General features: G+C 46.0%; 1 protein-coding gene across 1 annotated transcript in view; it reads right to left on the reverse strand.

Moving 5' to 3' along the window:
- The window catches only part of LOC134969515 (copine-7-like), a 600833-nt gene that overhangs the window by 482420 nt on the left and 106181 nt on the right, over positions 1–12232 (reverse strand). The window lies entirely within an intron of this gene.

Genomic DNA, 12232 nt, shown 5'->3' on the forward strand with positions numbered 1-12232 from the left:
TCTAGTCCAATTTACCAAGTCCGAACAGCAAATTTAGGAGCTTTATCCCCACATAGCAATAACCTAAATAGTATTAAGGAGAATATATAGTATATACTATTAAGTAGAGATTACTATCACATTATTTTCTATAAATGATCAGTAAAAATAGGATTTTAATTACCTACTGGTAAATCCTTTTCTCGTAGTCGGTAGAGGATGCTGGGGTCCACGTTAGTACCATGGGGTATAGGGGGTCATTTCGAGTTAATCGTAGCCCTGCAAAATTCCATAGACATGCGGGGGGACGCCCAGCACAGGGCTATCCCGCCTCGAATGTCAGTGCTGCCCCCCTCCCCCCAGCAGAAGTGCGAAAGCATCGCAAAGTGGCGATGCTTTTGCACTTTAGGAGTAGCTCCCGGCCAGCGCAGCTTTAGCATGCTGGCTGGGAGCTACTCATCGCTCCATGGCCCGCAGCGGCTGCGTGCGATGTCATGCAGTCGCTGCGGCCCGCCACCCAAACGGTCTGGCCACGCCTGCGTTGGCCAGACCGCGCCTACGAAACGGCGGCCAAACGCGATAAACTGTAGCATGTTAAACTGCCAAACGCGATAAACTGTAGCATGTTATCGGGTCAGAATGACCCCCATAGACGGGTCCACTAGGAGCCATTGGCCCTTTAAATGTTTAATAATGTGGGCTGGCTCCTCCCTCTATACCCCTCCTACCAGACTCAGTCTAGAAACTGTGCTCGAGGAGACGGACAACTTCGAGAGAAGGAAACTACACAGATAGTGGCGAAATTCATACCAGCTCACACAAACAAGGCAAACCAAGGTAACTAGCCTGAAAACTCAGCAACAGCTGAAACATTACCTAAACCAGTTAAAAAACGCAGTATTTAACTAAGAACAAAGCAATACTGAACCAAGTAACCACTGCAGGACAATGAAGTGCTGGGTGGGTGCCCAGCATCCTCTACGGACTACGAGAAAAGGATTTACCGGTAGGTAATTAAAATCCTATATTCTTTTACGTCCTAGAGGATGCTGGGGTTCACATTAGTACCATGGGGATGTACCAAAGCTCCCAGAACTGATTGACCAAACTTGAGGTCCTCAGAGGCCAAAGTATCGAACTTGTAGAACTTAGCAAACGTGTACGACCCAGACCAAGTAGCCGCACGGCAGAGCTGCAAAGCCGAGACACCCCGGGCAGCCGCCCAGGTAGAACCCACCTTACGAGTAGAGTGGGCCTTAACAGATTTTGGACACGGCAATCCTGCCATAGAATATGCATGCTGGATAGTGAACCTGATCCAACGAGAAATCGTCTGCTTAGAAGCATGACACCCAATTTTCTTGGGATCATAAAGGACAAACAGAGTCCGATTTTCTGTGACGAGCAGTCCTCTTCACATAGATCTTCCAAGCCCTCACAACATCCAAGGACTTTGATGCAATTGAGGAGTCAGTAGCCACTGGCACCACAATAGGTTGGTTGATATGAAAAGCCGACACAACCTTTGGAAGGAACTGCTGATGCGTCCTCAGCTCAGCTCTTCTTCATGGAATATCAAGTAAGGGCTTTTCCAGGACAAAGCCCCCAACTCCGACACACGTCGTGCAGAAGCCAAGACAAACAATGTGACAGCCTTCCACGTGAGAAACTTGACCTCAGCCTCCTGTAAAGGCTCAAACCAATCCGATTGAAGGAAATGCAACACCACGTCAAGATCCCAGGGTGCCGTCGGCGCCACAAAGGGAGGCTGGATGTGCAGAAGCCCTTTTAAAAATGTCTGTACTTCAGGGAGGGCAGCCAATTGTTTCTGGAAGAAAACGGATAAAGCCGAAATCTGGACTTTGTGGATCCCAACCGCAGGCCCAAATCCACACCTGCTGGCAGGAAGAGGAGAAACCGTCCAAGTTGAAACTCCACCATAGGAAATTTCTTAGATTCACATCAAGACACATATTTTTTCCAAATTCGATGGTAATGTTTAGACGTTACTCCCTTCCTAGCCTGTATCAGGGTAGGAATAACCTCGTTCAGAATACCCTTCCGAGCTAAGATCTGGCATTCAACCTCCATTCCGTCAAATGTAGCCGTGGTAAGTCTTGATAAACGAACGGCACCTGTTGTATAAGATCCTCCCGAAGAGGAAGAGGCCTCGGATCTTCCAGCAGAAAATCCGCGTACCAAGCAGGAGATCCGCGTACCAAGCTCTCCTTGGCCAGTCCGGAGCAATGAGGATCGCCTGAACTCTTGTTCTTTTTACAAGCTTTAGAATTCTTGGAATGAGTGGAAGTGGAGGGAACACATACACTGACTTGAACACCCACGGTGTTACCAGGGCATCCACTGCCACTGCTTGTGGGTCTCTCGACCTGGAACAGTACCTCCAAATCTTCTTGTTGAGGCGGGAGGCCATCATGTCTATTTGAGGTACGCCCTAAAGACTTGTCACTTCTGCGAACACCTCGGGGTGTATTCCCCACTCTCTCGGATGGAGATCGTGCCTGCTGAGGAAGTCCGCTTCCCAGTTGTCCACGCCCGGAATGAAGATTGCTGACAGCGCCACCACGTGCCTTTCTGCCCAGAGAAGGATTCTTGTCACCTCTGACATCGCAGCTCTGCTCTTCGTTCCACCCTGTCGGTTTATGTAGGCCACCGTCGTTACGTTGTCCGACTGCACTTGAATGGCCTGATCCTGCAGAAGGTGTGCTGCTTGTAGAAGACCGTTGGACACGGCTCTTAGTTCCAGGATGTTTATTGGAAGAAGGAATTCCTGACTTGACCACCAGAGGAGTGAAATCCTTGCTTACGGCGACAGACGTATCCTCTGGTGCATGTGTAGATGAGATCCCGACCACTTGTCTAGGAGATCCAGTTGGAATGACAGAGCATGAAATGTTCCGTACTGTAGAGCCTCGTAAGAGGCCACCATCTTCCCCAGAAGGCGAATACACTGATGAACCGATACCCGGGCAGGCTTCAAGACATCCCGGACCATTGATTGTATCACCAACGCTTTCTCCACCGGCAGAAACACCTTCTGCACTTTCGTGTCGAGGATCATTCCCAGGAAAGAAAATCTCCTTGTCGGCTCCAAATGTGACTTTGGAAGGTTCAAGATCCAACCATGTTCCCTGAGCAGATGAGTCGTGAGAGCAATGAACTGAAACAACTTCTCCCTGGACGATGCCTTTATCAGCAGATCGTCAGCAGATGTTCATTCCCTGTCTGCGGAGAGCCATCATCTCTGCCATCACCTTGGTGAACACCCTCAGCACCGTGGAGAGACCGAACGTCAGTGCCTGGAACTGATAGTGACTGTCCAACAGTGCAAATCGGAGATACGCCTGGTGCGGTGGCCAAATCGGAATGTGGAGGTACGCATCCTTGATATCCAGGGATACCAGAAACTCCCCCTCCTCTAGACCTGAGATCACCGCCCTAGAGACTCCATTTTGTAATTTGAACTCCCTTAGATAAGGGTTTAGCGATTTCAAGTTCAAAATTGGCCTGACCAAACCATCCGGCTTTGGTACCATGAAAAGGTTTGAATAGTAACCCATGTGTTTCAAATAAGGTGGAACTGGAACAATGACCTCTGACTTTTCCAAATTTTTTATGGCTTCCAGCTGGATAGCCCTGTCTGTCAGTAAAGCTGGCAAGCCTGATTTGAAGCATCGGTGAGGCGGGAGATCTTGAAACTCCAGTCTGTACCCCTAGGACACAATATCCAGTACCCAGGGATCAAGGATTTTGAGGTACAAGAAGCAGGCTTCTGGTCCTGGGAACCTGCAGGTGCAGGTTTTTTGGATTTTGCACGACCACCTCTAAAGAAGGTGGTAGGAGGCTTGGACTTTTTCGTCTAAGCGGTCCGAAAGGACTGAGATGCAGATGAAGGAAAAAATTTCTTCTTAGAAGGCGGAGCTGAAGGAAGAAAAGGCGACTTACCCGCGGTTGCCCTTGAAATTCACGTATCCAACGCTTCCCCAAATAGAGCCTGACCTGTGTAGGGTAGGTTCTCCACACTTCTCCTGGATTCTGCGTCGGCAGACCATTGGCGTAGCCAGAGTCCCCTGCGAGCTTAGACAGACATGGAAGATATCCTTGCATTCATTGTACCCAGGTCCTTCATGAATTCCACCATGAACCCTGCAGAATCCTGTATGTTACGTAAAAACAGTTCAATGTCACTTCTATCTAGTGTACCTAAGCCCTCTAGTAACGTACCTGACCACTTTACTATAGCTTTAGAAATCCATGCACAGGCAATAGTAGGCCTTAACGCCACCCCTGAAGCAGTGTATATGGATTTGAGCGTAGTGTCAATCTTACGGTCAGCCGGTTCCTTCAACGTGGTAGAGCCAGGGACAGGTAACAACACACCACCTTCTTTGACAGTCTGGAGAAAGATGCGTCAACTATGGGTGGGGTCTCCCAACTTTTCCTATCCTCTTCAGGATCTGGAAATTTTTCTCCGGGTTTTCCCAGGATTTAACAAAGAGAGTGTTTAATTCTTTTGAAGCAGGGAAGGTTAGCGAGGCTTTCTTATTGTCTGTGAAGTAAGGCTCCTCAACCTGCTCAGGTGGTGAGTCAGTAATGTTTAACACATCTCTAATGGCCTCAATCATGAGCTGCATCCCCTTTGCGAGAGACGCCGCCGCCCTCAGCACATCCCCATCACCGTCTGCCGTGTCAGAGTCGGTATCCATGTCATCTTTCATAACCTGGGCAAGTGCACGTTTCTTTGGGTACACGCTAGGGGATTTGGAAGGAATAGGAATGGAACCTGACCAACCTGCCATAGAACTCTTTAAAACCTGAGTTTTAGTCTCATGATGGGCTACCCTAATAGAGATCTGAGAGATCATACCCTTAATAGAAGTCAGCCATTCTGGCTCATTAATAGGAATCTGAGACACCACATTACATTCCTGGGTACATGGAATGTACTCCTCTGCAGCATAAGACACAGAGTCCCTGGACATGGTTATGTGAGAAAACATACACCCACACTCACACAGGAAAATGTCAGACACAGTTTCCTCTCCAAGTACCTTCAGAGAAACACACAGCTTGGAGCCAGCACACACACAGCGCTCAATTAGGTAGGTATAACCCCCCTAGCGCTGACTGTGTACCCTTGATAGACTACACAGTAATACACAGCCTCCCCCAACCCTTCTACATCCCCCTGGTACCGCACAGGATAGCTGGAGTCGTGTGGAGGGACAGCACTCCCTGTCAGCGTCTCTGGAGCTGCATCTGCAGGGAGAAAAATGGCGCTGAACGCTGCTGGGTCCGCTCTGAGGAGAAGCTCTGCCCTCTGGAAATGGCGCCTCTTCCCGCACTTTCAAAGGATTATACTGGCCTGAGGATTCTGCTAGCAGCGTAACCGAGGTCCCTGATAGGCTTGATGACCAGTGTAGGGTATCTGCTCTGGCTCAGGGCGCCCGTCATAGCGCCGCACTATGTAGCGCTGAGCTCTCCGGAGCGCAGTTAGTAATGCGCTCCTACCCTGTAGGCGCTATTCACACTGGCTCCCTTCTTGTCCGGGGAGCCGGTGACTCACTCGCCACCGGAATCTTCTGGCTCTGTTAGGGGGTGGCGGCATGCTGCGGGAGTGAGCGGTCGCCTCGGGCGGCTAACGATCATCACCCTCAGGAGCTCAGTGTCCTGTCAGCAGGGAGATAGTGGCCATTAACCTCTCAGGGTTGGACACTACTCCCCCCCCCTAAGTCCCACGAAGCAGGGAGGCTGTGCCTAAATTACTCTTAGAAAAAAAATAAAACTAAAGAAGCTGTAGGAGTTCCCCTAGCTGTGACCGGCTACTCCGGGCACATTTTCTAAACTGAGTCTGGTAGGAGGGGCATGGAGGGCGGAGCCAGCCCACACTCTTAAACTCTTAAAGTGCCAATGGCTCCTAGTGGACCCATCTATACCCCAAGGTACTAATGTGGACCCCAGCATCCTCTAGGACGTAAGAGAAATAAAGATATGAGAGTGGTCTCAATCTTACGGTCAGCTGTGCCCTTTAAGAATGCCGCCCCAGGAACCGGTAAGACTATCTTACGCAATTACCTGGATACAGAAGCGTCTACAATTGGCGGGTTTTCCCATTTCTTCCTATCCTCCGAAGGAAAAGGAAAGGAAGAAATCAACTGTTTAGGGATCTGAAATTTCTTGTCAGGGTTTACCCACGCCTCTTCAAAGAGGGTGTTTAATTCCTTTGAAGTGGGGAAAGTAGCTGAGGATTTCTTTTTAGTATTAAAATAAGATTCCTCTTCCCCCTCCTCTGTCCTGTTAGGAATGTGCAGGACAGTCCTGATAGCCTCAATGAGGGCCTGTATTCCCTGTGACAGGACAGCATCCCCCTAACCTGCATCCACTTCACCCTCCTCTGGATCCTACGTATCAGGGTCAGCATCACCCTGCATGATTTGGGCCAGAGTATGCTTCTGTGGGCAAATGGCTAGGGCCTGGGGTGGAGGTATGGAACCTGAGTCCCTATGCATCAGGTCATCCATAGATTGCCGTAAGAACTGTGTCTCCTTCTCATTATGAGACAGTTTTGTAGAAATAGTAGAAATCATACCTTTAATGGAAGCCAACCAAGGGGGTTCAGCCCCACTGGACTGGGAGTGAGTATTATCCTGAGTACAGGTTAGTGAGTCCCTAGAGGATGATAGAAATTCTGCTGTACAAGACTGTCGAAGTCAAAAATATTACACAGAGAGAACATACAGACTCCACACATTATGAGTCGCTATACTTGCAAATACTCACAGCGCGCACCGCAATATATGGTAACATACGCATTTACACAGACATGCCACAAAGATATATTCAACAAATATTTAATCCAGCACATAATTTGAACATATCAAGCACCAGACATCATAATGTTTTAAATTATATAATGGAGTAACGTCATGTATGTGTATTTATTGAAACGGAACAAGATGGACATGTCGTGCTTGGTGTCACAGTAACCAGATTAATGTGTAGATTCATTTGATGCCTGTTATTAAGTTGTATCACATTGCCATTAGTAGATATGTTTAAATGTATGAAAGCTAAAGTCACTCTTAATAGAACAATGGATTTTTTGGAAGGCAGAATGCCTGACCAGTGGCTATCTCCTGTAATTACACCATCAAGGCTGGACGTTGCTTGCATATGAACTGACCAGTGAGTCATCATGAATGAGAAAGTTCCCTCCCCTAGACTAGTAACAAGAGATGTGTGCACTCCCCCAAAATACATAGTATATAGCTGATTGCAAACACACAAGAGCTCTCTGTTCTTTGTCCCAGATGATGGTGGAGATGATGTATGTCCAGTGGCTGCATGATTTTACTGAGAGAGAGAGTGGAGACTTTATTTGAGCAAAATATGGTAATTGTATCGCTGGCCATGTATGTATTTGAATTAGTTTGTAATAACTGCTTACTGTGTAAATTGTAACCATGTAACTATATATATATATATATATATATATATATATATAGTGCATGGAAGACAGCGGCACTCAGCAGACTTGAAGAAAAATATTTATGCCTTTAATGTGGTCCTACGCCGTTTCGGGGTCAAGCCCCATCGTCAGGGACAAGCGATACATACATTGTATCGCTTGTCCCCGACGACGGGGCTTGACCCCGAAACGGCGTAGGACCACATTAAAGGCATAAATATTTTTCTTCAAGTCTGCTGAGTGCCGCTGTCTTCCATGCACTATTAAGGATCTAGCCATTGATCTACAGAGGGCACCGCAGCAAGTATTTGTGTTTACCCATTTGGAGTGCCGAGCCTCACTGCTGCTGCTTATATATATATATATATATATATACACATACTGTACATTGTGATATATTGAATACATATCCTTTTAATAACAAATATATACATCAATGAGCTTTGGAACTCAGATAATGTGTGGGTGTATTGTTTTCTCTTATGGGATGTAGTGTTTTGCGATGTATAGTGCACATTCTTAGCACATGGTAATAAGATGCAGGCATCCACAGTATATATTAGAGCTGGCAATTTAAATATTTGTTAGAAAGCAAAATTACTTTTACAGATGGGGCTCGTCCAGGATATTATGTTCTTGATGATGCACTGTACAGGCGCCGTTGTGATCGACCAGCTAACGGCAGACGCATCGCGACGCTGACGAATCACATCCGTGTGTTCTGTTGTGTTACCAGTAAGGCGCTGATATGAAATTCAAGGGACAGGGTGTTTCTCATAATATTTAAGATGCTACAGCGTATTTTTATTGTTGCAAAACAAAGTTCAAATAAGTCATATTGTGTTTGATTCTCATTGGATTGTTTATCTGCTAAGTAGATTTAAAGTGCATTTAAAAGTTGCTGCATAGCCATAATATAGCTGTGTTAGCATGCTGAGAAAATTTGTATACCTTTTAAACTCAGGCCTAAAGTAACTCTTGGTGCCTGTATAGACTGTGATTTCTTTGTGACAAAGGAGCCGCATGGTCTGTCCTCCATTTTGGCCTAGCCACTTGGCCTGTCCACCATCTTGTGTAAGCATCATGGATGTGGAAGGGGGAGGAGCAGTGGCCATTTTAGGAAGGTCACTTTCTAAATAGTTGATTTTCAGTCTGATTAGAACAATCAGTTTCCTTTGTCACAAAGTTTCCATGTATCTACAAATCCAGCACCATTTGTGAGTTACCAATGAATTTATTTAAGCCATGCCATAATCAATTAAAAATAGTTTCAACTGGGCCTAGTGAGAGTAAATGGTGAGCTAAGTGAATGTTTTTTTTCCTTGTCTGTGTGTAATTACCTTACATCAAGTGGGGGGTTGCACACAGATAGAAAAAGGAAAGAGAGGTTTTGTTTTTTTTCTTCCAAGATTTGTGGAGTCTGTTTACTAGGGTAGGATAGCCATTGAAATGCAAATTAACTTGTGTAACTACTTTTTTTTAGTACAGGTAAAGGAAATATCTTTGATATGCAAATTAGAGGCAGTGAAGAGGTGAGGTGTCTCATAGGAGTGCAGTAAATGGTATATATATATAATATTATTATAATGATGTGTATATTTATATCAGTGTATGTTCTGCAAGATAGCTATCCAATCTGAATCATATCATTTAAATCATAGGTTATTAGTCATTTTAGACCTGTGTGAAATCGGATACATTTGTCTGCCATGTAGATAACTTTTGAAATAAGTATATTAAGGCTGTAATTATAAAACACAAAACGCAGTTCTGGCCTGGTCGTAAGGTTTATACAGAACAAGTGTGGGTTGTGTTTGTGAGCGATTATAGTTAGTATTGCTCACTTTTATAGAGATTGTGTGGTTTATTGAGTTGCGAACGCACGTTTGTACACGTACGGACAAAATACAGGAGCTTGCACGTGGCGCAGGGTCGCACACGTGACGTAAAGGCACGCACGGTCGCATGGTTACGTAAGATTACGTAGGTTTGTGAGCGCAAAGTAAAACCACACGATTTGTTCAATTAAAGGCGGGATAGTATACGTTTAATACAATAGCACATAACTATCCGATTTCAAAAGCAGATTAGTGTAAGACTTTGTTTAAACGGTACTGCCTTTGGGTTAAAACCATCAATCGAAGGGAGTGGTATTTTCTGTACAGAAAAGAAAAACAAGGTGTATCTGAGTGAGTGAAAGCAGGAGTGAGTGGAGCTGAACCCCGGAAATTTGGGTCCCGTGGGAACACTGGGATAGTAGAGGCCCGGTGGCGTAAGGTTCGCTACCTTACGTGAACATAAAGAGAGAAATACGCAAGTCGTGAGGAGACTTGCACAGAAGCGTAATCAGGAATTGTGAATTGAAGTAAAGATGAATCCTAAACAGATAGATTTTTTTTGTTACGCTCCGGCTGAGGAGCGCAGCTTGTGAATTCGACTCCCGCAATCGTAGGGCATATAGATAACTAGTATCTATAGGCTGTGCGATTGAACCGCACATCCGTGTGTTTTACACAGCACAAAGTGATATTATTGTATCATATGCGCTGTGGAGAGCATACGCAGACGTGATTGTGTAAAAGGAAAGAGAAAGGGGTTTTTCTTTGATAACATCAGGAAATCTCCCTGGTGGGCTTCCACTGGAAAGGGTGAGCAATAGTTATTAGGCAACTGTTTTTTTCACCCTACAAAAATTCCAGTGGAAAGATACCGAAAAGGAATTTTTTCGCTGCCTCTCTCAGGAAAAGATTCCAACAGAACCTCCACCGAAATAAATTACGGTGCTGTAAGGTCTGATAGGGCCCTAGGTTGGGTACATTGCGATCCATTATCGACAGTGTATCGTTGTACTGGCCAACATGGGCGAGAGCGGGTGAAGAGCGCTCAGTGAACTTTCACCGTCTGCTTGCATTGAGTATTCTGGTGTTTGTGGGAAAAGGACCACAAATATGGGAGCCAGTTGCTCAAGTGAGAGACGTTCAGTATGCAGGGTTCAGGCTGGAGAATTGCGGCCGAGGGAGTCAGCAAGGTTTATTATGTGTGGGAAATATGGTCCACACGCATAGGCTTATTGCAATGAATGGGTACGTATGACTGCTGATGATAGGGCATCATTCCCTGGGGTTGGTGAGTTTGATCCTAAGGTATTGCAGGTAGTATGTCTAACCAAAGTCATAATAAGACAAGAACGGAAATATAAGAACTGTTTGAACTTGTAGCAACAATAAACAAATAGGAAGAAAAAGAGAAAGCAAGTACACCGCCATATGTAGATGTGGAAGCAGTTACGGCCAGCATACAAACTATAGAAAATAATAAAAATATGAAAAATATGAATGTAACCTATATATGTACTAATGAATGTCGAAGTTTTATCTAGGAGGAGAAGGCGACCTGACTGGTTTCAGCCATTTCTCATGCACTCTGAGGAGTATCCAACCGGTAAAAAGAGCAGTAGCCTGCGGGGGAAGTGGCTGAGACCAGTGGAACTGGTAAGTATGGTATCATTCGTGTACATATATAGTAAAACCCAAAAATAAAATAAAAATCAAGAAAGTAATGTCAGAAATGGAGAAAAACCTGTCCGCACATTAGTATTTGCCAGTAGGAAAGCGGACAGAGACAGGGTAACCCCCGGGTATTTCTTTTAGTTACCATATAAGAAGTATTCATTCCTAGCAATGCCCCTAGTCAAGATGAGCTCGGAAATGTTTGTTGGACCATGTACAGACCCTTAATACGGGATGAGAAGGATTGAATGAATACTTCGCATGACCTATAAATTTGTTAAATTATTATATATTCTTTTGTCTTTTACAGTAATAGAAAATTCTTCGTCTGGATAAGATCACTGATCACTGGTAAACACTAATTCGGCAATGGGAGTAACAGGAACGGTGCAACAATACCCTTTGAGTAGACCTGCAGAGATTACAGTAGGGCCCTTGCAGACAAAACATTCCTTTCTGCTGGCTGCATCGACTCCGACTAATCTACTCGGCAGAGACTTATTGTGTAAAATGTGGTGTGTCATATATTGTACTCCTGAGGGTGTCTTCTTGGATATACCTGAGAACCATGCTCAAGAAGTACAAGATATACTAGACACCCCTCAAAGGCTAATGTCGCATTCTACTGTTATAGACACGTGTCCATCGCAGGTAGAGGAAATGATCTCACAAATACCGGGTTCCCTTTGGACCAAAGATGGACAGGACACTGGATTGATGGCGAATGTAGACCCAGTAGTGGTACAAATAAAAGGTGGCAGGATAGCTCCAAAAATCCCTCAGTATCCTCTAAAGCCAGAGGTAGAATTAGGAGTGTTCCCCGTCATAGAGCAGTTGCTACAGCAGGGCATCCTCATCAGGACGTCCAGCACAGCCAATAGTCCCATCTTCCCTGTGAAAAAGAGTGAGGGGAGGGGTTACAGCAGGGGTGGGGAACCTCCGGCCTGCGGGCCGTATAAGGCCTGCGAAGCCGTTTGGTCCGGCCCACCCGCTCCTCTCAGTGAGACACGCCACCACACAGTCCGGCGGCAGCGTGTCTCAGCTGTCACCACACGGAGGAGAAAGCGGCTATTGTCGGGCGGCGGCGTGTAGGACTTGAAACCAGCCGCCGGTTCGTGAGCCAATCAGAGCTCGCGAACCGGCAGCCAATCAGGAGCCGCGGCTGCCGGTCCGCGAGCTCTGATTGGCTCTCGAACCGGCGGCTGGTTTTAAGTCTTACACGCCACCGCCCAACATAGCCGCTCTCTCCTCCGTGTCC

Source organism: Pseudophryne corroboree, chromosome 11 (assembly GCF_028390025.1).
Source record: "Pseudophryne corroboree isolate aPseCor3 chromosome 11, aPseCor3.hap2, whole genome shotgun sequence".
NCBI classification, from domain to species: domain Eukaryota; kingdom Metazoa; phylum Chordata; class Amphibia; order Anura; family Myobatrachidae; genus Pseudophryne; species Pseudophryne corroboree.